Source organism: Pleurodeles waltl, chromosome 6, assembly GCF_031143425.1.
Source record: "Pleurodeles waltl isolate 20211129_DDA chromosome 6, aPleWal1.hap1.20221129, whole genome shotgun sequence".
Taxonomy (NCBI): Eukaryota; Metazoa; Chordata; class Amphibia; order Caudata; family Salamandridae; genus Pleurodeles; species Pleurodeles waltl.
Window position 1 is genome coordinate 601,409,558 of NC_090445.1, and position 26,597 is coordinate 601,436,154.

Sequence of the window (26,597 nt, forward strand, 5' to 3'; positions counted from 1 at the left end):
CAAGGACGAATTCATAAGGTGAGGAATCCACAGGTAGTTTGTATCCATCAAAAATCAACATTACAATGGCTTTATCTAAAGCTTCCTCTGTCTCTCATCTGCATATGTGCTGTTATGCACAGCAATACAACAAGCAGACTGTAGGCAAGGGGAAAGCAGTGCAGGAGGACCCTTACTATCTCCCATGACACACCCTGCTACTGGTGTGCACATGCATTAAAGGAGGGAGCAGTAAATCTATGCAGTTACTGCACAACCCTCTCATTTGTCAAGCAGAGCCAAGGGAGAGACAGGGGCTGCAGAGTTTTTGCCATCATCTTTATATCATTTACATAACATTTTAAAAATTTCAGTTGCACATTTTGACACTTTATTTATATATACTTTCCTAATGTTTTGATATTATTTAATTGTCCAAGCAGTTCTGGACACACTGATGAGGCTTTGCAGACCTCCAGAAGTCCAGGAACACAGGTTGGGAATCACTGGCTTAGCCAATATTGCTGGAGCAGCCTTTTAGAGATCGATATTACACACCACAGAAGGTTAGAAAGCCTAATAAGTCACCCCCATATGAATACATGTGTATGTCACAGCTCTGTTTCTCTCTCACACACACACACACTCTCTCTTTCTTTCTATCTCTCTCTCGTTCTCTCTCTCTCATACATTTAATTTGGTCATGGTGCAATAAAGTTCTACATTTTTGGTGAGGATTACTTGAAAGAATTCACATGATTATGTGTATGTTTCTAGCTCTCATTCCCATTATTCCCTTCCACAACTTAGATGAACCTGGGGAATGGGGAGAACTGGCTACATTATTCATACTTATACCACAAAATAAAATGATGGACAGAGTGTTGAAACTTTTCAAACACTCACCCCTAACTTACATCTGGATTTAATCCATTGTTATTTTGCTCACCATTTCACTGCAGTTTGGACCCAGCCATTTGCAAATCAATCTTGACCCTGCTCCCCATGAGGACAGTCATGGGGATTATGACCGCCAGACGAAAGCCTGGTGGTATAGTGGAGGGACCGGCGGTATGGCCGTGGCTATTGCGCCACGGTCATAATAGCTGGAGTAACCCCGCCAGCCTGTTAACGGAGTTACCGCCAGCTTACCTCTGGCCGACATGGTTGTAATGAGGCCCTTTGTGAGGCATCTTGACTTCATGAAGGCCAATCCCTCAAAGCCTGGGAAGGCATCTGCGGTGATGCGATGTCCTCCTCTGATACCTTGTCAATGAAGCAGCTTCCAGACCACCTCCCGTTTATGGATTCCTCACTCAGGAACTTCCTTGGGGCCCTTTTGATGGGTTGCCCTGCTCCCCATGAGAACAGTCGGATTAGTAAAGACCAACACCAGTGGGTAGGGTAGTGAACCTTAAAATTTGGTGTTCAGGCAATCATTATTCAGGCAAAATCGTTGTTTAGACAGTAGTTGTTCAGTACTTCGTTGTAGAGACTTTTTAGTTGTTTAGGACCTAGTTGTTCAGGATAAAAAATCACATCAACCACAGCTGGGAAAACATCAACGTCCAGAGTGTGTTGGTGTTTGTCCATGGACGTCAATTCACCAAAATGTCAGGGGTAGCAGAAGTGACATCACATGTGCGTTGACCCTGGGTGACCAGAGGTCCCCGATTTGCCCCAACAGTGCTGGTTTTTTCGATGACTGTACCAGCATCCCGACACTTATTGTAAAAACAGATAAATGTCCCAGTTTTGAGAGAGGGTCAGACATTTATCATTGTGCTCTCAAGGCTTAAGTTCAGACTGGCCCTCTCATGGAACCAAGGACAGAGTTTTGTTTAAAAGACTGTCCTGCTGTGCTGGCTGACTTAATTCAGGCAGCACAGCAGGATTTAACAGGGGTTTAATTAACTTCTGGAGGGCCCAACAGAAAGCTCCCCTTGAAACACATTGCAGCATGGCCAGGGAAGTCTTTAATTTTCATGCTACAGAGGTGCCTGTTTCTGTTGGCCATGCTGTAGTGTGTTCTATCTATCTATCTATCTATCTATCTATCTATCTATCTATCTATCTATCTATCTATATAGATATACATATATAGATATATATATATACATATATATATACATTTATATATATATATATATATATATATATATATATATATTCCAACAAAAACGGTCCTCATTATGGTGCGCATTTCATGCTGGTGCAGGCGTGAGGAATGGACCTTTCCTCTTAATTACATTTGAAACAAACAATTGAAAACAACTGTGATCCTGCACTCCAGGAAAGTCTATGTGCTTTGTAATTCAGTAATGTACATCACCAACCATCACCACGGACGCGTTTCGACCTCCGAGTCTTGCTCACAATGTGTAAGTATTTTTTTCATTGTTTCTTCTTTATAGTCTATCACCTCTACCATACCTAATGCATTGTGGGACATGTAGTGAATTTTGTTTTAAAAAACTAATAAAAGAATACAACCCCTAATGATCTTACCAAAAAAATAGGATATATAAAAACACCAACATAGTGCACAAACTTCGAAAGAATCTTCTTAACAGCTAATACATATATAAATAAAAATATATGAAGACGAGAGAGAGAGAAGTCCCCATATTAGGTGTCAATATCATTTTGCTTGGCAGTAGCCCTCCTATAAGGAGTCCCGTAATAAGCTCACAATTATTAATCACTAATATCCAAATACTTTCACTATCTATAATTCTTCTTGACATTTTCAATTGTTTTTTCTAAAGTATCCATTACACATATTTGTATAAAAATATTTCAAATATCACCAAATGTACCCGTTCATATTCTTGTATGGTCAATTGTATATTCACATGTTATCTAATAATGTGTGTGTTTTCACATATACAATTATAGATGGTAGTGAAGTTCCTCATCCCCATTGAGACCCCTCGGGGTCTTGGTTTTGAGCTGAATAATGAATTGTGATTCCAAACGTCTTCATTTCATCTCTCGGTCTCGTCCTCTCTCATTACAGTCAATACTCGCAATTCCAAAGAATTTAATGTCTGTCCAGCTCACTGCATCATGTGTCATCAGATGTTTAGCCATGGCATAAGTCAAATCCTTGTTCTGTACAGTTCTTATGTGTTCCAAAATACGTTTCTTTATGGGGCAGATCGTGCTACCCACATAACGTAAACCACAGAAGCATTCTATTATATAAACCACATAGATAGTATTACAAGTAATCCTTTTGTTAATCGTCAACTTATTTCCTCGATGGTCTAAGTATTCTTTCATATTCATCCCCTAGCGGCATGCCTTACACTTCCCACAACATACAAAACCGGTCATCTGAGCTGTTAACCAATTTCACTGTTTCTTCATCTGAAAGTGACTATTTACCAATAAATCTTGTAAAGATGGTACCTTTTTATATATTATCATTGGTCTATCACCAACCATTTTCCCAATTTCTGGCTCCTTTTTTTTTATCACATCACAGTATTTATTAAGAGCATTTAGAATTAGATGATTTTCCTTACCATATGTCATTACCAATCTTATATTGGACTCATTCTTTATTGCATTGTTTGTTGAATTATTTAATATCTCCTCTCTTGTTTGAGATCTCGCTTTTTGTTCTCCAGATCTTATGTCTTTATATTTATATTTTCTCTGAATGAATCTCTGTCTGGTTTCCACAAACATTTGTTCCATTTCCTGTTCAGTGGAGCAGTATTGTTTGATCCTAATAAATTCTCCATATGGTATGCTCCTCTTTAGTGACATTGGGTGGAAACTGTCTCCATGCAGTATACTATTTGTTTATGTGGCCTTTCAAAACAGAGGGGTCTCAATCGTAGTGTTCTTTATATAAACCTGTACATCCAAAAATTGGACACAATTGGTACTCATGTTATATGTGAATTGTATACCCAACTCATTTTGATTCAACTTTTCAAAATATTGCATAAATTCCCTATCTGTTCCATTCCAAATGATAAAGAGATCGTCTACATACCTGAACCAGATTATTGCTTTCTCTGCAAATTCTTCATTATCCTCTCCCCATGTTATGTGTTTCTTCCACCAACCTATAGTGAGATTCGCATATTTGGGTGAAAAGGAAACACCCATCGCTGTCCCACAAATCTGGGCATACATTTGATGATTGAACAAGAAAATATTGGCTTTACTCGATGGCGCCTTCACTCGTTCTAGTTGTTCAGGAAGAATAGTCCATTCTCTATGTTGTAAACTGAGATATTTAGGGAACGGCGACAATCGATCGTCAGCGTACACGCTGAAAGAAGGCCGTCCACACAATCGCGGCAGTTACGAATGGGGATTACAAGTAAGTCTGAGAGGGAGCAGTCAATATTACACTTTACTTCAAGGTAATATTATACGGGAGGCTAACTTCCTATTGTGGTTTTTATTCCAGACCTTGAATATAATTAGATAACAAAAGCAGGGGTAAGCATTACTTTTCTGAGTGGCAAATATGGGGATTATCAATAACAATAGACTTCTTTGTTTATGTACCGGGCACACACTCTACAGTTAACTTTTCACTGCGGTTTTATTCCAGACAGTGATAAATAATAAGACCACGAAAGCGGTGGTGAGCATACCCTGTATGAGTTGCACATATGGGGATTAGTAATGGCAATAGATTCCTTTTTATACATCGGAAATACGTTTCATTCTACTTATCCTTGCCCAATTTAGGATTTGACAACATAAACAAGTTATATTGGAAAGGGAATCCGAAATTTTGGAGATACAATTTGGCAGGTATAGGGGAATCTGTACTTACCCGATCTATTAACCTTAATAACTAATCTTAATATCAGGTTTTCTTCACTTGCGTATCTGTGGATCCTGTTAGCACTCGGGAATAGTACCAGCACTCATCTTGGGCATCTAATGTTAAATACAAGTAGCTGTGCTAAATATGTATGATTAATAATGGATTAACAACAATTTACGTTATTAGTATCCCAACTTTAACAACTTGTCTCACATGATGGCCAATGCACAATCTACTGTAGTGTTTCATTCAGAAGTTTCCACTTTGGTTGTTTTGGGGAGCACCATATATTATTAACCATGTATAAATCATAAAAAAACATAATATGGATTATTGAGGCAAACAATGTTTATTGCTTACAGCCTGTGAAAGCCTTGAAAAAGTTGTGGGGTATTACCCCTGACGAAACACGTGTTGGGTATGGGGCTGAAATGACGTGGGATAAACACTGTTGGACACCACAACGGAACAAGAATTGTGGGTGTGTGCCTGTTCTTGTATACATTTGCTGTTTTTGTGGGTTCAGGGTGGTTCCCCAGCAGTGCACCATCCAATGATAGTATACTGCTTAATGTACTGATTTACAAACAGGAAACTATTGAGATTGTGAGCGCCAATAGCCAATCAACCACCTTCTTCTCATACATTTACCTAAGAAAATATTGTTCCTCGATCATTTTCTATAACATCTGTGAATGTTTCAATTTATTCATATCACATTGTTGTAAAAAATAACATATCACTGTGAGTCCTACTTCATGACTGATGGATGTGTATAAGGATACCACAGCAATAGTGATCAACTTGTACCTCTCCTCCCATCCGATACCAGCCAATACTCTTAGAAAATCACCAGTGTCCTTTATATAGGAACTAAGACTGAGTACCATTGGAGATAAAAAGTAATCCACATATGTTGAAACCTTTTCGTATAATGATCCACAACTGGAAATTATTAGACGTCTTGGTGGTTTGTTCAAACTTTTATGTGTCTTTGGAAGAAAATATACTGTGGGTATTATAGGGCTTTCATTTTTCAAAAGCAATCTTACCCCATCATTCAATACACCCTCCTCATGCCAAACATCCAAATATTGGTTCAACTCCAAGGTTAGTTAATTTAGGGAATTGTTGTCCAGTTTTAAATAGTGATTATTTACATTCAGTTGTCGATATGCTTCCTCCATGTATTGTTGTTTTTCCCTGATCACTATTTTACCCCCCTTATCAGACAGTTTAATTTCCAAACTTTGATTTTCCATAAGTTTCTTAAATGCCTTTTTTTCTTGCAAAGTAACGTTTTCCCTCTTGGTATTTTTGATCTTTTTCACTCTGTCTAGTTCTTCCACCACCAGATCATGAAATGTGTCCATCCTGTTACCTGGTGATAGTGCCGGGCAGAATTTGTATTTAGGCTTGAAATCAGTATGACAATGTCTTCCTGTATATATTCCTAGTTCCTCTAGGACTTGAGTTTCAGAGATCTCATGATCCTCAAGATTGTGCATCAAATCATAAGCTGTTTTAATATCAGATTTTTGTTGGATAATCAGATTGGAGGTGGATGCTTCATAATCATTATGTAAATCATCCTTAGGAGCATGGTTAGAAAATAATGTGGCCAATTTCAAATTACGCACACATTTTTACAGGTCAATTCTGGTTTCTACATAATCATAATGCATTTCCGGACAAAACGTAAGTCCTTTGTTTAAAAGAGTCCTTTCTTGTTGTGTCAACTCATGATTTGATAGATAAACAATCAGATTTTCATTCTGTTTTATTGATTCTCTTGATCCTTTTGTTTGCTTCTCAATAGGTAACCTCTTGTTGTTTCCTGGTCCCCTTCTTGTTTGCCGATGTTTCCCCGTTCCACTCCAAATTTCCTTCCTTGTGCTCGTGTTTGACTTCTGCCTCTGTCTCTTGGTATTCTCTGATCCATATAGATCAATTTCATTTTGTCTAAAAAAGTAGTTTTTCTAATAGGTATTGATGTTCCTTCACCGTCACTTATTTCTGCATCTGATTCACTTATGGATGTCTCAGGGGAATGCATCTTACTCTCAACATCAATGCGATGTTGTTGCTTCAGTACGTGGAATCTTTTGGCAAATATTAGTATTCTCCCAGTTGCATAGTCAATTTCATCCCTCCTACACTTTCTCTGTTTCCATTCTTCTATCATCTTTTCATATTTCTCTAAATTATTCTCCATTGTTCATCTTAGTTTATTACTTTCATCCTCCTTGTTCAACAATATGATCTTTTCTTCTATTTCCTTTATACTCTTCAAGATTTCTTCAATATCCTTCTTTGCATTCTTAATTATAAGACGCATCATATTTTGTGAGCATTCCATACTATTGGCACCCCATTCCTCAAGCATTTCTGATTTTGTATCCGGATAGTTAGGTAATGTGAAGATCCTTAGACCTCTGGGAACTCTCCCCACTTTTATATATTTCTCCAATGTTAGGCATTCCCAACTTTTTGTAATTTCCTTTTTCAATAGACTTCCAACTTAATATACAAAAGTTTCAAGTTATTTTCCATACAAGTTTTTTCTGTTTCATTAATTGTTAGTGTATTTGTTCTTTTGTCCTTCCCAAACAGACATTCTGCTCTTTGCAATCGTTTGGCTGCCCTTGTTTCCATGCTTGTGCACTTTTAAAATCAAAATCAAAATCCTACAACTCAAACCCGAAACTATAAATAAATATTTTTCAATCTAATTTCACCAAATGTCAAGGTAGATAAATTGGTGACAGTTTGTACACAATGCGACCTATCTTCTTGCTTCCAAAGTAACTTTCCAAATCCACAGTATGGGATAATAATTTATAATTTCCCCTACTGGATCACACCGATATTATACACTAGTTTCTTGAAAATATATATAGCATTCACCCCAAAAAGCCATTGACATACAAATAGGAATAAATGTTGGCACTAGTCAGTGCAGTGTCAACATTTAGTCCTATTTCTATGTCAATGACTGTCCCGGTTTTTTAGTCTGGAAATCTGGTCACCCTAGCTTTGACCTCCACTTTCACTCACACACAAATACTTACACATGCACACACATTAAAACTTACCTACACTCTCTCTCACATAAACACTAATCTGCAAGCAAGCACACAACATACATATAAAAGCATTTTTTACTTACCTCAGGTGCCATAGAGGGGCATATTCCAGCTAATTGTACTCCCATTTTATTACACTAATAGTGAACATATTATTATATTATTCGCTATTAGTGTGATCAAAAATTGACAGAAAACAAAGAGAGTGAAGTCCCAACTGACCCATAAATGACATCCATGTGTTTACCCCAAGGTGAAACATCCACATATTGGTCAAATCTTCTTCACCATTCCCCACCCTTCACACCCTACAGCAGAAGTGCCTTATTTCTCCTCCTATTCTACAACTCTTCTCTTGGAAATGTATGGTGTTTTCCAACCATGTATTTTATTACTCACAGCCTCCTTTTGACATTCAACCTCTACCTGCATCACCATTCTTACGAGTGCATAGGTTGTCACACAGGCATTGTCTACATTCATGACAATGGTCCATCTGCGTGGCCTCTTTTCCTGTCCTGCAGCCTTAGCCCTTCCCCTTTTCCAAACATCTGCTTTTCATCGAGGGCTACAAGTCTGGCACGTTCTCATTTCTAAACTCAAAGGGTGGTGCTTCACTTCATTTGTATCACCTTGTGATTGAGACACATTATCCCACGCCTCTTTCATCCTTAGTAGAGGTGGCATTGTGAGATATTCTTCCCGACTCTCTTCACTCGGAAGAATCCTTGTGCCCAAATTTCACTGTATCCTCACTGAAAACACCTTAATTTCCTTTCTTGCAGTGAGCAAGTTGCATGTCTTCCTGCACTACCCTTCTCTTCACCTGTAATTGGCATCATGACTTCAGCCTCCAAAAGAACTTCTGTATGGAATCCCTAGCAGCTACTTGTGATCTTTTTCTCAAACCATTCTCCTCCCGTAAGTTGAACAGGGAGCATAATTCATTTTCTCTCGACCTACCCGAGTGAAAGTCCAGGCCTGCCCCTTTGCGTTGGCAATGGGAATTAATAAATGGGCCCCCCAAGGGACTTTCAGTTCCTTCTGCTACCCTTTCGCTGATTTTTCAGATATATTTATCTGTGCCCTTATTGGCCCCTCACCTCTAATGTTATTGTTGTTGGTCCATGCAGCGAGTGAGTGGGTTATCTTGTTCTTCTCCTCCTTGGGATAGGAGCCGACACGCCTGTTCATACCACACGTCTATAAGGAAGGGTGTCTTGTGAAGTCCACTGCCTCTTCTGTTGCTCCTTTCACAGATTGCCTTGGTTTACATGTATGCTGGTCATCTTTAGGTCCTCGGTGGCCTATACAGTATAGGCTTTTGTCAGGGCTATATCACCGTTAACAACTTCAAGAAGTAATGGAGGGCAGAATGCTTCTCCTCCTGCGACACACAGCTTTTTATAATATTCAGATTGCAAGTAACAGGACTACTGGCATGAATAATTCACTTACAAGTTCATTACATCCTTTGTAATGTTTGCATAAAACCTCGTGTGAAAATGGGAAAGTAGGGCAAATCAAACAGAAGGGAAGAAGGAGAACCAAGTAATGCATAATGGATAGAATGGAAAAGAAGAGGAAAGAAAAAAGGGGGCATATTTAGGTTGGAAGCGAGAGGGCAATATAAAAATCTAGGTGAGGAAATACCGGGGTTAGGTGAGACAGGGGTCAAAAAAAGAAATGCAAAAGGATTTGCATGTCAAAATACAACGTACAATGGTTCGATTCACACTCAGCAACAAGATAAACACATAGTGGAATTAAGGATTATCGAACAATTAGCATGTACGAAAAGTCGTAAATAAGAGTGTGCACCAGCACTTAACGTGTAATATCTGGATCACTAAAATCAGGCAGTTACACAGTAAGTCACGCCTAACACAGACTGAACACTGGACGCACACTTTCTTTAGGAGCGGGACCAACAATAACTCATATTGGAGACAAGGGCATGCTTCTAAATTTTGGGTTAGGTTTGGGCGTAATTTTAACAGGAGAACAGTTATATTTATGAACTGTGATTCATCAGAGAAAGATTTTCAATGCTATTTCGTATATGTAATTTCTTATCCAGCTAATTTAGGTAAAGCGTTTCAGTGGGAAGTATATCTCCTCATATTTGGAATAAATCACCCAAACGTTATAATTTCTACTTCCTTTATAAAGGATTTTTTTTACCCCTTTTTATTACTTACATTTGATACCTATTTGATCAAAGTTGCTTTTCTCGCTCAGTCAGAGACATTGTAAGATATGTTATATAATTATTTTTCAAGGCCCAGTCGAGCAAAACTTGTGCTCCCCCCCCCACCTTTAAAAAAAATAAAAAACACTTGTTGTATGCCGCGTAATGACTGTCCTTAATGGAACTTCATAAACATTTGGACATCACTGGTTGTACTTATTTCAAAATCTGTGCATTCTCATGTAGTAATTGCCTTTGCGCATTATGACAGATGGGTTATAATATATGTAGGGGTTTTAATAAATTAAATACAAAGAGCTAATATCCATTCTGATGTGTGCCACAGTAACAAGGTGCACTTAAAATGTTATTCTACCACAATATCAAGTTTTAAATATCCTCTTCCCTAAATACTGATTCAAAAATATCAGCTACCATATCGTGAAGGTAAGTGTACATATATGGGCAAGTATGGATTTACTCTTTGTAACTTCGTACATTGTCTATATAGTTATATCCTCATGGTACCTCGATGGGTTAACAACAATAAATCTATACTTATCAGTATATTTTGTATTTAGTGGTAGTCGATATTGTGAAAGGACAATATTTTGTTACTTGATATTGTGACATACAACCCTTCCCTTAAAACAGGTTTAGGAAGATACCCCTGACTTATTAAACTGAATTGATTTTTATCTTTCCAGGCTGGTATTCAAGTGGCAATTTTAGATGTTGGTTTTACCGGGTCTCACAAGGAAGGCATTGTTTTATCCTCTAAGTGCCTATCTCGTCCTGACCCTACATAATGGGAGTCGCCAGTTCTGGTAAATGCCTCAGATTTATATTTAATTATTAATGGTGCTCAACAAGTGACCCAAAAAGATGGTATTTGAGTCAGAATATCATAGTTTGATATATTAGGCCATTTACTGAGGGGACAGGAAATAGAAGGGCACAGGTAGAGAAGGGATGAGCAGGAAGTAAGAGATAACTTCACCCAAAGTAAAACTGAGGTCCTGGAACCAAGACTGAGATGACATCTCTATGCCTGCTTGCTCTCACAACAAGATCTGTTTATTTGCTCATCAGCTATTGAGCCCATTTGTTGCTTGTAAGTTCACCCTCATCTCTAGGAGTGTAGAGAAACTGTTTCTGTCAGATATTTAAGCAGCTGCTTCTTCCAGACCTTCACATGTGTGCTCTTCTTCTGCCTTCTCCAGAAGTAGGATCTAAGCAAGCAAAGAACAATAATAAGTTGTTATTCCATTTGGTATTATTGCATAGATCCTACACACAACATGAACAACATGAACATGTCTATAATGAAGGCTAAATAAATCAGTTACCAGTTTACACTGCAGACCAGAGGGAAATGTTACATACAGCTTGGTAACAATAATTCTGAATGGTACTGTGCTCACTCTGCAGATTTGTTATCATTGAAACTATCTAGCTAGAGGCCGAGAATCCTGAAACTGATTTAATTGCTATCAAGGTGCTCGGTGAATGGCATGCGACTACATGTTTTATTACGCCCTGGCTGGTACATCTCCTGCATACACTTTTGGACCACTTACCAGTTAATCTCACTCTTACATACCCGACCTCTAGATACTCCCATCCCAGCTGGAGGTTCCCGCGGAATCCCAGGGAAGTTATGATAGGCCATACTGGAATATTTCATGTTGAATCCTGGATACGGTTACTAGCTATGCCACTTAGTGGGATGCCTTTAAGGCTCATGTGTGAGGGGTAATATTAGCAAAACACGCAGGTATACTCAGGGATATTCATTGAGCACTTGTAAGATTAGAATAAGAAATTGCAGTAGTAGAAAGCAAGGTGGGCCAAACATCAACCAAACCCTTGCTGGAAGAATTAAACCAGCTATTGCAACAGTATAGGAATCTAGCACACAGGGAGATCAACTACTTTAGAAATATGCCCTGGCCAGGCAGTAAGGAGAGGAAGGGAGAACTGGCTGTAGCCTCTCAGGGCTTCTCAATAGGTAGTTTGCAAGAACAAACATCATACAAGCAGACACAGATAAGGGCAACTCCTTGACTCAGTGAAAGCATATTGGGGGCATCCACACAATACTAGTGGCATTTATACACTTCTCGAATGCCTGAACCTGAGGTCTCTGTGGAATGCTATCTCGACACAATTGCCTTAGAATATTTAGAAGACTATCATAGACAACTACTCAGTATCCCCACCTCCGTAGATGAGATAATTGGAGCAATAGAGACACTTGGGGAGAGTTAAGCATTGGGATCGAATGCTTTATCTGTCATACAAAGACATTCTGACACCACACCTAATCAAGATCTATGCTGAGGCTTTGGGCAGTGGCATCCTACCCCCCATCCATGTGGCCGATAATTCTACGAATACTGCCCGAGCATAGACGAGACCACAGCAAGTGTATGTCATCTTACCCTCTCTCCTTAGTCAACTGTGACAATGAAATCCTTACCAAGTCATCCCAACTTGTCTTTCATTGTTATTCAAAGGTATAGTTTCATCGGTTTTGCATAGATTAACAACTATTAATCTCCACACAGTGTTTGTGGTCCTGCATGAACTGAATCCAGATCTTAGAGACGCGGTTACACTGCTGGATGCCGAAAAGGCATTCAACTTCTTTTAATGGCCTTTCTTGATGGCAGTGCTCAGACATGTGCTTATTCTTTAACTTCATCACCCTGATGAAACTGCTATGTGCTGAGTTGACAGTCTGGGTGCATGTAGATGGCCATGGGTAGGGGACCATACACATAGGTAGGGGGGCAAGGCAGGGTTGCCCTCTGTCACCACTACTCTTTATTCTAGCAGTGGATCCCCTGGCTTGCAAACTTTTAAAGAATCATATTCATTGGGGACTTACCTTTACCAGGGGCTGCCTCTTAGTCTCCATGTATGCCAATGGTGTATTACTATTCATAATGACAAAGCAAAATGCATAAATGGCACTAGCCCACCTTAATCCCACCTCACCCCAGAATTGGACAGCTGAGAAGCCTTTAAAAGATCCATGTACATCAATGGGAGATGCGTGGGCAAGCTAGTTAGTAATCTGCAGCAGGAACATAGTTTATCAGAATCAGTACTGTAAAAGACATGTAGCTTTTTACTCCAATGGACACTATTCTTCTCTCTTTCGATTCTCTAACATCTAACATATTTGGATGGTTGTTTTGGGATATGGGTAAATATGTGTAGTCATCCAAAAATGTACCAAACCACCAAACCTCCAAAGAAGGCTTCAGGCCAGGAACCTGAGTCAAGGCAATTATTTTCCCCATATGTATGAATGCCACAGACTTACCAGGTAGTAAAATTGGCCCCTGATAAACCCCTACCTGCCTCTTGCTGTTTTACCCAGGTGGAATTTTATGAATCCATATCAGATGAATGGGAACAGAATTAAATGGGATCAGAATCAGGGATAATTTGAGGATACAATTTTCCTACATCTGAAATACAATTTTTTTCTCACAGCCACATGTATTCACCATGCAAATCACCCCATGTTATACATGTAGGAATTGTGCAGGGAAACATATAAGAAGGTAGGAAATTATACAAAACTATGAATTCAATAAATGTAACATTTACCTCAGCACTAGTAATAAGGCCTCTATCAAAAGAGCCTCAGTGACAGGTCCCCCCATTATCAAATGCGGGGAGTCTTATATGTTACAGTGGCTGTCTAAAATGCCTCAGAAAACACAAGCAGTGCATCCTTCACAAAATCTTCACCTAGACATTTCACTTCCTTTAATTCTTTCATCTTGCCTCTTTGATATTTAGCCGCCATCCTTTCAAAGACCATCAAATGCCTACTCCTCATACCTCAAGATCTCCAACATAAGACACTCATGAAGAAAACAAATCAAGATCCACCTCTAGTGTACACAAATGTTCCATTCTTAGGAAAAATTGATCAAAAGAGATGCTTTCATTCACTCAGTTATCAAAAAAATAATCTGCTCTTAGATCATCAAGATCGATTATGGCCATCGGAAGACTCATACCCTGATATGCATCTTAGATAACCTGAAGACTATAGTGATGAGAAATGACATTAGTGCATTTCTACTGAAACTGTCCACTACATTTGACACATTCTACTACCACTATCTCTCTCAGAGAGTAGAAAAACATGGCATGAATAAATTATATCAAATTGTATCTCCTTTTACCACTCCAACAGAACCAGTATTAACTGGCATTCTCCAGTTAAATTACCTCTTTTCAGCACTAACCCCGTCTTACGTCAAAGCTCGATCATTTCCCCTCTACTCTTAAACCCTTACTCCAGCCCTCTGTTGGTCTTTATCAACTCCTTGAACTTTACATGCTTCATCTACGCTGAAGACACACTGATCATCCTAAAACTGGGAAGAACCAAGGATCTAGACATCATAGGACTAGACCACTACTACTAAGCTAAGGACCTAAGGATGGTGAGCAACCACCTTAGACCTAACTTATCGACAACAGAGATCCTAGCGTGCAGAGAACGGAAGAACTACCAGCCCATGAACATCTTTACCAGGAAGAAATAAGTTATTTATTTTTAGCTATAGTTCTTCAACATTGGCATCTTTTGCAGATTCATTCCCAGACATGTCACGATCTTGAAGACACCCCACACCCACATGGGTCCGATTTCTAAACCTTGGTGCAAGGGTTTAGTTCAGTGCACCAACTTAAATTAGAAAGAGGGGGATGACTTGGGGGGAGGGGTGTGGTTGGGGTGTTACAGCCCCTCAAAAATATATTCTGTTGTAAATGGTAGGGTACAAGTGCTTTCAGTCCAGTATGGTGGGGTGTCTCTTGGATCTCACCTGGGATTTTTACATACACATAGACTAAAACACACATACACACACTTGCTCTCTTGTCTGTTCTGAAGGCCTTAACAAATGTTGGTTAGTGTGAAAAATATTGTGACTAACAATATGCATTGCCCCTTAAGCCCCTCCAATTCTCTGCTTGATTTTTGGGAACCCTGAAGTTCACACCTCATTTTCTCCCACCCCCTGCACCCCACAATCGTAGTGACCAGGCCATGCCCGTGATTAGCAATCCAGCTGAACTGTGACTGATACATATCCCACTAATCAATATTATGCAGATGGTGTTTTCTAGTCATGGTTAGTCCCTTAACATGAGTTCAGGGACACTGAGGAACTCCAAACCTTCTTTGATAAATGAATTACACACTCAAAATAGCACAGGATAAAACTTTAAAATATTTATTTCTAAAACCCAAGTCTACTGCACAAAATATGAATGGCAACCATGCAGAATGAGAACATAAATATAGCAATACATGACATAACCAACGAAAACAAGATGGGTATTCATAACGTGGATAACAGGTTCCTAGCATCTTAACACCTTGTAACTACTTCTAAGTGCTATGCTAAATTTTAGCAGAAACAGAAAATAGCAACCCTATAAATTGAGTTTCTTAAGACGGATTGCACAGCATACTTTTTCTCAGCAAGAAGCAGCTTTTTAGGTAGTCTCTATCACAGCCCTTGTCCTGGAATAATAAGCAGAGACAGGCTGAAGCCCACTTTTCCCTGCGCTACTCTCTGAGCCCAGGAGCAACCTCCAACAGGGGCTGGTTTGCTGCAGCAAACCGGCATGGCCTGTGACTTGATAGTTTAGTTACAAAGTCTTTCCAATTAATGGTTGATACCTGGGTTTTTATCATACCTAATTGCAGATTTTATCTTATCTTTATGAGTTTGACAACTCTAAAGTCCCTACAAGACAAAATATGTACGGTGATAGATGCCTTATCTTGATTCACAGGTAGACATTCAGCCTTCACTATAAGTATCCATATTAACATGGCAGCTACCAAGACATAAACAATTAAAATATGTGAGCTTAGATAGGAAGCAGACATAATGCTAATACTTCTGCACATGTTTAAAACTTGGATTAAATAATCTTGCAGGCAAGCAAATGAAAGCAGAAGAGATTTAAATGGGCCCTGTCACAGTGTTCATGACAGTCAAACTGGGAGTCTCACTGTCAGGTTTCCTATGGCAGTATCAAAGATTTTGCATTGAAAACAATACAAACAAAGTCAGAGTAATAGCAAAATCACCTCATTAGAAAAGACCAATGATGTCCACTGCTTCCACGCTTCAGATTTTCATATTACTAGTGTGAAAGGATCATGAAAATTTCAGTCCCTAAACGGGACAGCAGGTAAAGATAGAAGATATCAACACTGGAAAATGTAGTGACTGGTAAGTAAGTGATGTTTCCCCAGAGTAATTGGCAGAAAACCCGACAGATTAAATATTATCTGCAAACCAATACTGGAGAGCTTAAACTGGGGAAATACGCTGGCATAGTTCTCGCTTGGCTTTGCTGAGAACCCTTCAAATGAGAGGAAGAGGTGGAAGGTCATATACAAAGGTCTTGTACCATGGTATCTAAAATACAGTATATCCCCGCTCCTTGTTCCAGCGATGACACGGGAGACATTTTCATTTCTGCTGAGTGTTCATGACCCGTGAAAGGTATCCTGCTCTTAATGAAATCCCTTCTACCTGGGTAACAGCGCAGTGCCAAAGGCATTTTGCTTGCTCTGAAAGTGGTTGAGACCTTGTGCTGCTCTCAACACCACAGTGACACTGTTTTTTTTTTTATTAAGACTGGCAAGTTTTCCATCCTGGGAAGAAAGAATTGTAACCTCAGGATATTTATTTTAAGGTCCTTCTCCTGTATCGTCCAACAACGCATTCAAGTTCATGATGAAATGAACTCCTTGGAGTTGAAAGTGTAAACCTTTTGTGAGGTTAGATTGCTACAACCATTAAGTCAAATACCTTTTAATTTTTGTTGAGACCTAGATCTGCTCGTCAACGCACCCATTTACTTGTAACAACTGGACATCCAACTCCTCTTTTATAGGTTACATCAGATGTCTGCAGAAATATATCAATGGAATGCAAAATGATACCATTCCCAGCAATGATTTGATTAGTCAAACAGATACTGTTTCCAGCTTTTAGTTCTGTTGGGTGAGGGACTGACGATGCACAATCCTTTCTTCAGACAGGAAGCCTTTGCCAATCACGGTGATGATGAGGGGCCATTGAAACTTGGGTGATTGTTGTGGGCCGAGGTTGAAATTCGGTCATGTTGATGGCTAAACCTAGATTGCCAAATAGCATAAATACACTCCTTTATGAATATGTTTGCCTCTCAAGAGTTCTTTCCCTTGATCAGTCAGTCATCTAAATGCAGCTAGATTTGATGTCCTTAATGATATAAGAAAGCTGACAATAGAGTCAAGCACTTTGTGAATGTATGTTGTACCAAGTTGAGACTTAAAGGGAGAAGCTCAAATTGATAATGGCTTTCAGCTACCTCAAACCTTAGAAACTTGCGCTTTCTAGTGTACATGGGTATGTGAAAGTAGGTATCATAAACTCCCTTTCCTGCAGAGACTGCACAACACCCTACCAGATTACCATCCCAAACCACTGTTCTTTATGTATTTGTTGAGCTGGCGAAAGTCCAGGTGAGATGCTACTACACGATTTTCTTTTTTTTGTTTGCCAGGAAAAAAACAAGAGTAAAATCCCTTTTGTTGCTGGGATTGCAGAATTGAACCACTGATGACAGAATAAGTCCTGATGCTTACACAGACCGGAGGACTTATTTCTGGATGTCTGTGTGGTGTATCCCAAGTATGGTGGCTATTTGAGAAAGCTTGCTAAGAAGGCTATCTGTATTATGAACACTTTAAGTGTTGATTTGAAAGGGGTGGGGCAGTATGGCTGGGAATCACCTTGGTAAGAGGAAGTGTCTCTTGCTCCACCAAACAGTTGCAGTCAATACTTAAGCACTTCTAGGAAACTTGCATATCCACGTCTGATTTGATGGATAGAAGGTCTTTGTCCAAATGCCTTCCAAAGAAGTGGTCCCAATCGAAGGGAATTTCAAAAATTCTGTGCTGAACTTCAAGTCTAAGTGAAGTAGACCAAAGTCACTCCTACTGTCACAGAACAATGGCACTTGGCATTTGTTGGAAGCCAGTACTGGCCACATCTATAGTCCATCTGTCATTGCCATGGAAGCTTTCTTACACTCTTGCAGAATGATGAATGCTGCTTCTTTCTTCTCCTTCAACATATCAAGGTATGGTTCCTTATCTGTCCACCCTCGTGATCAAACTTTCAAACAATTGTCATATAATTGGCACACTTGATGGATGTCTCTGCCAAGGAGTATACCCTTGTACCACAATTCACCATTTTCTGACCATCCATCTTATGCGGTGCTGTACAGGGCAAAGATGATTCCTGGCAATGCACTGTGCAGCTTGCATCACAACAGAATTACTCTGACTGATTTCTGATGGAGCATACTGGTGAGTTGTTCAAGACTCTTTTTTTAATCTCTTCTGAGTACAATGGCTGACACTGAAACAGATGTTTGCATAAGCTTTACCCTCTCTTTCCACATGTGATTGATGATTCTGCTCACCGTCACAATTTGCTGGGTGCCTATTTAAAATCCTAAAGGAAAAGCAATCAGTTCAGTCACAGTCAGTGGCAAATCAAAATGTTTTGATGCCCTTTCCACTAATGAATGAAAGCATGCAAAATTGGCCAAACATGAGTCTGTGTAAATAGAGATCAGTGCACTTGTTGCTGGAGAAAATTAGGGGCATATTTATGAGCCCCTATCGCCACCGGAGTGTCACTTTTTGTGACGCTCTGGTGGGGCTATGCCCTGTGCCGTATTTACAAGGTGGCGTTAAGCCACATTTCGTGGCTCAACGCCACCTTGTAAATACAGCCCCTTCACATGCATCTCTTTACATGGAAGGGGTGTGCAATGGGGTTTGCTGTGGGCATGCCACAACAACACCCATTTCATTCTGATACTGCCTCAGATTTACGAGTTTTCGTAAACCTGAGGCAGCGCCAAAATCGAAAGCCAACCCAGAGGTGGTGTTAGCAAGGCACAATGAGAAGGAATATTTTTATTCCTCCTTGTTTTTTGCTTTTTCTATGTGTGCTGAATTCTGCAGCACACATTTAAAGAGCAAAATTCCAGACATGATCGTTTATGTGCGGGAAGGCGTCCCTTCTAGCACATAAACAATCATTTCAAAATGACGTTTTGTCACTTCTTGAAGTGCCAGATCGTCATTAGTGATTGTCTATGTGCAGGAAGGAACACCTTCCTGCACATAAACAATCACACCCCCAACGCAGACATCCTTGCATGGTGCAAGGATGCCTGCGTTGGCAGCTAAATTTAGCACCAGTGCAGGGGTCAACACAGGGGTGTGCCATATTCAATTAAATACTCCACAGACCTGGGTTGTGAAAATGACGGAGCGCGGTGCTGCCAGTTTTGGCGCAGCGTCGTGCTCCATCATTTTCCTACAAATATGGGAATATTCAAACAGGCCTCCTTCTTCCTGAATGTTCTCATCCTCCTCTTTAAAGAAATCAGTATGCACCAGCTGAATCGGCTTCAGTGGATATGATGGTTGTGGTGGAGGTGAAGTTTGTGGTGATGGTAGTGTGGTGGTTGTTACTGGAGGAGCAGGTGAAGGTTGTGTGAAGGACATGGAATTTCTGTATGAGGAGTATGATGCAGAAACATTGTACAGTACTGATGCATCATAGGATGCAGCTCATTAATAAGGACTGCAGTGACCCTTACCATTGGTGGATATTAATAGGATGGATCTTTACAGTATTCATAGCAGTGCCTGTTGAAATCATGGTGCCCATAACCACAGTGAAATTCTTCCTCTTCATAGTATGTATATCCACTTTCTAAGTGCATGCCCTCAGGGGTCATCGTCATCATTGTTGCCCTACTGACATTTCACATGTAGCTGAGTAGGACTAGTGCTAATCCAAAAGGACCCTTCTTCCTGGCATTCAACCTGTGTCTCAGAGAGGAATGACTCTGGCTGGGACCAGTGGAAACAAAATAGCCTTTCTCTTATGTATGGTTGAATATGGGACAGAGGTGTTGTTCATCGTACAGCAAGAGTTGCAGGTGTCTATGGTATAACAGTTGTTGATGGTCGTCATTATTAAAATAAATGTTGGTATTGTTGTAAAATGAACATGGATGTCAGTGACCATGGAGCAAGTGCCAGCAAAGCATGTACAGCTGGAGTCATCAACAGAATTGTCAATGGTAGTTCACATATAGGCGGAATGGAGATGCTGGATCTGCTCTCGAAGGAGCCACTGCTGGTCTGTCAGTCCTTGGCTTTAGGTACACCTCCGCCCTCTCAAAGGAGTCTCTGACAGTCTGTCAGTCCTTGGCTTTAGGTACACCTCCACAGACAACTTTGAGGTCCAATCTGACTTTTTGGAGGATTTCTTCAAGGTGTTATGTGGGAAGGGGCTGCTCTGGAATACCCTTCTAAGATGACAACTTCCAGCCAAATTTAACTCCTCTAGTGGCTTTCTTTGGGACTTTTTTGTGTGTCTGGTATGTTCTCCTCATTGGATGACATCAGCTCACTGGCTCTTTCCCACAGTTCTCAGAGAAGGTGTCCTTCATGTCATTCAGAGTTTTCAATGAAAACGTCTGGCAGATTTTACAGTCTTATGGTTTATGCTGCAAGTGAAGGCATTAAGTGGATTTCAAATGCAAGTCATCCATAAAAAGTCTCTTTTTGCCACATGAGGTACATGTCCTAGAGAGGGCTTTCCTTGGTGATTCAGCTGTTGTAACCGAAACATATATTCTTCTATGTAGTACTCTAGAGGATAATTAAAAATAATACCTAAAGAGATCAAATCTAGGTGAAAATCTGACAGACTAAGGTGATAGAAAGACCTGAGCAGGGCTCTGAGAGGGACTCCCTGCCACATCACATGTGGTAGAAATATGAAGTATGGAAGCTTTTAGTGGCAATTGAGTTCATTGTACTCTCAACTCACTGGCTGTAGTTCCATTCTTTTATATGAAGAATTTGCTTGTGTGTTTCAATGCAAGTTTTTTGCCAGTGCTATTCAAAGTTCACCACGACCTTCCCAACCCGACAACGGGGATTAATTTAAGCATATGGACCTATAAAAGAGCGAATGCTAAAGAACTCAACTCGTAAACAGAGACATATGTTGGGAGTGATCTTGGTCTTATCTGCTCTGTGAAGTGCAACAATTCACAAGAATAATGTTCCTCATGATGCAAACTCCCTGACTCATTGTCCTTCTTTATACTACCACCTTTACTGAATGTTCCTCCAATTAAGATGAAATGCATTGTTCAGATTTTATACACGCAGAAAGCAAAACATCAGCAGGCTCTCCCTGCTAGTCAGGAGATATCCAGGACCATCTGGAATTCAGGAAAGCAGTGAAGACTTCACTATTCCTAAATTGATGAGGTTCACACTATCAGTAGACAGACACACTTGGCATCACATTAAATACTTCAAACGTAGAATCATAACCACCAGAAACTGAAACAAAGCACCTTTCAAGGATGGTAGGCATAAACACACACACACACACAGCTATTTCTCATTCTTCTTTTCTACAAGCAAGCTCTCACCTAACAAGATAAAGATCTGTAAATGTTAGCACAAACTATAATGATGCATTAAAGAATCCATCTTACCTAACTCTGTTTTGACAAATTTTCCCATTCTTTCCTTGACCAAAGGGACTTAAGGTTTGATGGGATGGTTGGACGCCTCTTTTAGGTACGATGTGAACAGTCTTTAATGCCTAGAGACTACACTGGCATTTCAGCCACAGAGGATGGCTATGGCAGCAATATGTTAGTTTAGCAAGAATTTGGGATGAACTTTAGGGATAAGCATTGGGTTTGTCCTGAGAATTATGTTGCCTTTTTAGAACTGTCAATATTTCTCTCTAATTGCGATAGCATGAATCTCGCTAACTCACCTAGTTCTGCAATAGCTAGCAGGATAGCTTTTTTCTGTGACCGGTGCTGTATGGAGGCCCCATTAATAACGAAGGGAGTACTAAATAAAGCACAGAACACAGTATTTAGCTCGCAAGACAGATAACATATATTTGTTGGAGAAAAGATTCAGCATGTCATTTATTTATTTGTTAGGGAAGGGAAAATGGACGGAAGACTTGACCTTCTGAAGGGCCCTGAAAGGAAGCCAAATTGCACACGTATACAAGCATACTTGAGCTCTAATCTGGGAAAATGGAGAAGGTGCTAAGGGCTTGACATGATGGTTCTTCTATAATTGTAGTCCTGGCTAATCTGGGGCATTGGCAACACCTTTTTGAAGCTACTGTTTCTTTGCACAATTCAATCATGTGCTAGAGGGTAGGTGTCTGCAAGAATGGTTCTGGACTTTAGGAAAAAGCCAGAACACATGAAAACCTCATGTGTCTTAAGGAGTACTGAAGATATTCCAGGAGAAGATTCAGCATACAACCTAAATATGATCCATCCACCCTTCCTCCCCCAAGTCCTTTATTGGTCCAGTACCCTTATTTTGGTACTTACCTAAATCACAATCCATCCTTGTGTTGTAGGGGATAGTTCAGTAAATATCCTGGTGGAGATGAGGATGCCACAAGTCCTTTTTTCCTCTGTCCTACACTCCTTCAACAGGGTTAGGCTTCTCCTCTTTAGGGCTCATTTCAACTGTACTGTTTGTGATGCTACATTTGGGGCTGGCTCCTTCCGACTCTCTTGCTGTCCGGTGGCGAATCTCACTCTGCATACTACTTCTAGTGCATCTGTTGATGTACACAGTAGTGTTCCCTGCTGCCAGTATTTGCCTTTGAGTCCTTCCGCATCACATTCTGTCATTTTCCCAGTGCCATCTATCCCTCCCTGGAAAGGTCTACCTTCACTTTTATGCTCAGTTGCCCCCCTGTTCTTAGCCAACTTCCTTCCTCCCTCTTTAGTCTGTCTTGCCTTTCATTAACCTTTTCTGTCTATCTAACTTCTTTTGTTTGCTTTCCGGTTCTGGCTTCTGATGCACCATTCATTCCGGAATGTTGATTCCCATCATCTGACATCCATCACGTTTTCTTGTCTTCCGTTCATGAGGATTTTCTAATGGGAACCTTGACAAGGAGTCTAGGTTGTTCTGAAAATGCCCTGCTCTATGGATGACATGGAATTAATAGGGTTGTATGTTTCAAAATCATCTTAAAATATGGGCATTTGTAATTTTTCTTTGTGACATCCAGGTCCCCATGGCAGTGAATAAAAAGAAGGGCATTCCCTCCAGATATTGGCATTGAGATTCAACATCCCATATTCTCACAAAATATTCTTTCTTGATAGTGGAAAAGTTAAGTTTTCTAGGCTATACCTGGTGACCTAAATTTGATTTTTTGTTCTTCTCCTACCTCACCTAATTGAGAAACTACCACTCGCAAGTCTATTTCTTAGCTGTTTGTAGTTAAAATGTGTGGCAAAACCTTGGAATTGTAAAACTGTACTGAAATATGCAGATGCTATATTTAGTTAAACATTTCCATTACCTCAGATATTGAGTTATGGGGATGGTTCTTAATTTCATTGGGTCACATAGGTAAGTCAAAGGACATATGTTTTTATAGGATGTTATATGTGACAATCATGGATTAAGCACCTCTAGCATCCTAATAATCCTAAAAAGGCTCTGATATGTTATTGTATTTTATGGTAAAGTGTCTTGTGGAATAGCTACAATTTTATCTTCTTTAGCTTAATGGTCCCTTAGCCTAGGAGGTAGCCTAGATGGTTAACCTGATGGTAGCTAGTATACATTTTTGTGATTTATAACAATATAATCAATGTATGCTGCAGCATAAGACTGAAGATTGAATAACAAATAAACTTTGAAAGGCAGGAGGAGCACCAGCTGAGACAGAGAATGTTTTTTTTTACTTATCAGGGGGATTGAGGGGTATTTACCAGTGATCTTTAGTTAAATTAAGGGTTATGGATATACTTGGCTTTCCCACTGCTCAACTATCTTGTCAATGGAGGCATTGGATGTGCATCAAAATGTGAAATCTGATCTACCTGTCTAAAATCACTACAAAACCAGATACTTCCATCTGTGTTCCAAGCTGGGGGAGAGGCATTCACTGTGGGAGGTTCCAATCATCCCAATTTATGGTTTGTTGCTATATAGTTTTTGTTATATCACTTTTCCAGGTCTACTTAAAATGTGGAAAATAAACCCAGTAAACCCAACTTAACTAATAATCTTTTCTTAGTTTTTCACTCAAATTTTAGTCAGTTTACATTTGTTCTTAGGATGACATTATTGAGTTTATCGTGTCCACTGATTGTAGAGTAAATAAATTGACATGGAAAATGTAGCTTTCTTTTCATTGCCCAGAGAATAAAACTTGATATGTGACTTTATCTACTCTCTTTGTAGCTCTATACATGAGATTGTGCAGCCACTTGTCACTGAACAACAGAAAAAGTAATCAGAAAAAAGTAATCAGTAAGTTTAGTAATTCAGTTATAATAATGCTGCTGTTCTTTTTTGTGCTCGGACCATATTTTCATTTATAATACTAATAATTTTGTCTGCAACAATCTTTTCAAATGATTTGCACATTCTAAAAATGCATGTTGACATGTTGTTCCTTGCAGCAGTTACTGGCTTTGCCTAGTAATATTATCTACCAAATAATAATTCAAATGGAGACATTTCCAGTGGATATTTGTACTTGACATTGGAGGACAAATGAAGCCTCCTCTGTCTTCGCTATATCAAAATATCCTCCATTTCAAAGATTGATATAGAAGACGGCCCTGAAATTACTTTTACTTTGGCAATGACAACTATAATTGCCCTGGTTAAAGACCCTTCTTTATAACAATCATTTTCCTAAGGAAGAAATACAGGCCTACCTGTGTAAGGTGTTTTATTTTTGTGCTCTTTGAAGGCTATTTGTAAGACTGGATCTTCTGGTGCTGCTGTAAAATTCCTGCCCTTTTTTATTCCTCTTCTGAAGATAATTCTATTTGGTTTTTTATTAAGACATACATTGTTGCTCCCCTTTTTTAAACTCTCCCTCTTTTCTCTATCACTTATTCAGGGTCTAGGAGTAATATTCAAAATTGAATACTGCAAAAATAGAGTGAAACGCAGGTTATCAACCCCTAAAATACAGTCCTCAGGTAAGTTGGGGACTACCCCAGCACAAGCCTCTGCCACTGTTGACTCTGTTTGAACAAAAATATTTGCTTTTGGGTATTTGTTTGGGGTCCATATAAGCATTTGGGGGATGATTCACAAAGGTAACTTATACTTTTGAATAATTTACACTTTTGAGTAAGTTTACTACTTTTTTGCTATTCACAAAATCTGAGTGAAGAGTTACTCAAAAATTGTAGCTTACATAGCTTCACCACCTGAATAATGGGTGAAGTCACAATTATGAGTGTAAGTTACTACTTTCAAAATAGTAAGTCCAGAACCACATATGGCCAACCGCTGGTACTGCAACACTTTCCTCCTGACAATAACAGAGGTAGGGACTTTAAATAAAACCCAATATGAAATAATGTTATAGTAAATTAAATTATTGTGAATAGTTAAAAATACAAATAATTTTTTATATAATGTTATAGTAAATATAAGCATATATATGTACATATATAGTACATATATATTTACTTTCTGAATATTGAAAAACATTTTTGAATGCAAAAATTACCATATCCTCTTTTACTAAATTAATTACTAAATTAATTATAATTAATTTTATACAACACTCTTAATAGTTAGTAACCCATAATAAAATAATTTATGCTTATAGGGAATTTATTATAAAATTGAAACTTCACAAAAATAAATGTAATTGATTGTATGGCAAAATAAATAATTGTTAATTAATTAAAAAAAGGTAATAGTGCTGTAGCAGTTTCTTTCTTTTGTTCTGTATTTAAAATAAATAACATGATTTTACATTAAAATTTGACATAAAATATTCCTAATAATTTATCTGATTTAAATAAACATTCTTACCCTTCCAGAGATAGCACCCAGTCTCAATTTGTTATCTCTTCCTTCCACCATTTTTAAGAGTACCATTGTACCGTACTGCTAATCCATGCATGGTATGCAGATGTTTTTATTTCCCTAATGACCAATTACTAACATATTTGTTACATAACTTGGGAAACAAAGAGTGTCCTTTGACCAGTAAGGAATTCCTTAAGAAATTTTGCCTGTGTTAATACATCAATCATAGCATTTGAAATTGGAAAGGTAGATGTTTGTTTTGAAGGGATAACCTCAGGGACATTTAGGGACATACTCCACAATCACAAGCAGGAATTGATTAGCAAAGGAAAAAGGAATTAAAGGTCCCACAATATTCATGCATATTCTTTGAAATGGTATATCAAGAATGGGTATGAATTGTAATGGTGCTGCTTTCGTATTATGACTGGAATTCACTTTCTCGCACATTTCACACTCTTGACAATATTTCTGTATCAGAGTAAATAATTACAGGCCAGGGCAATCTTTCTAACATGGCCTCTTGTGTTT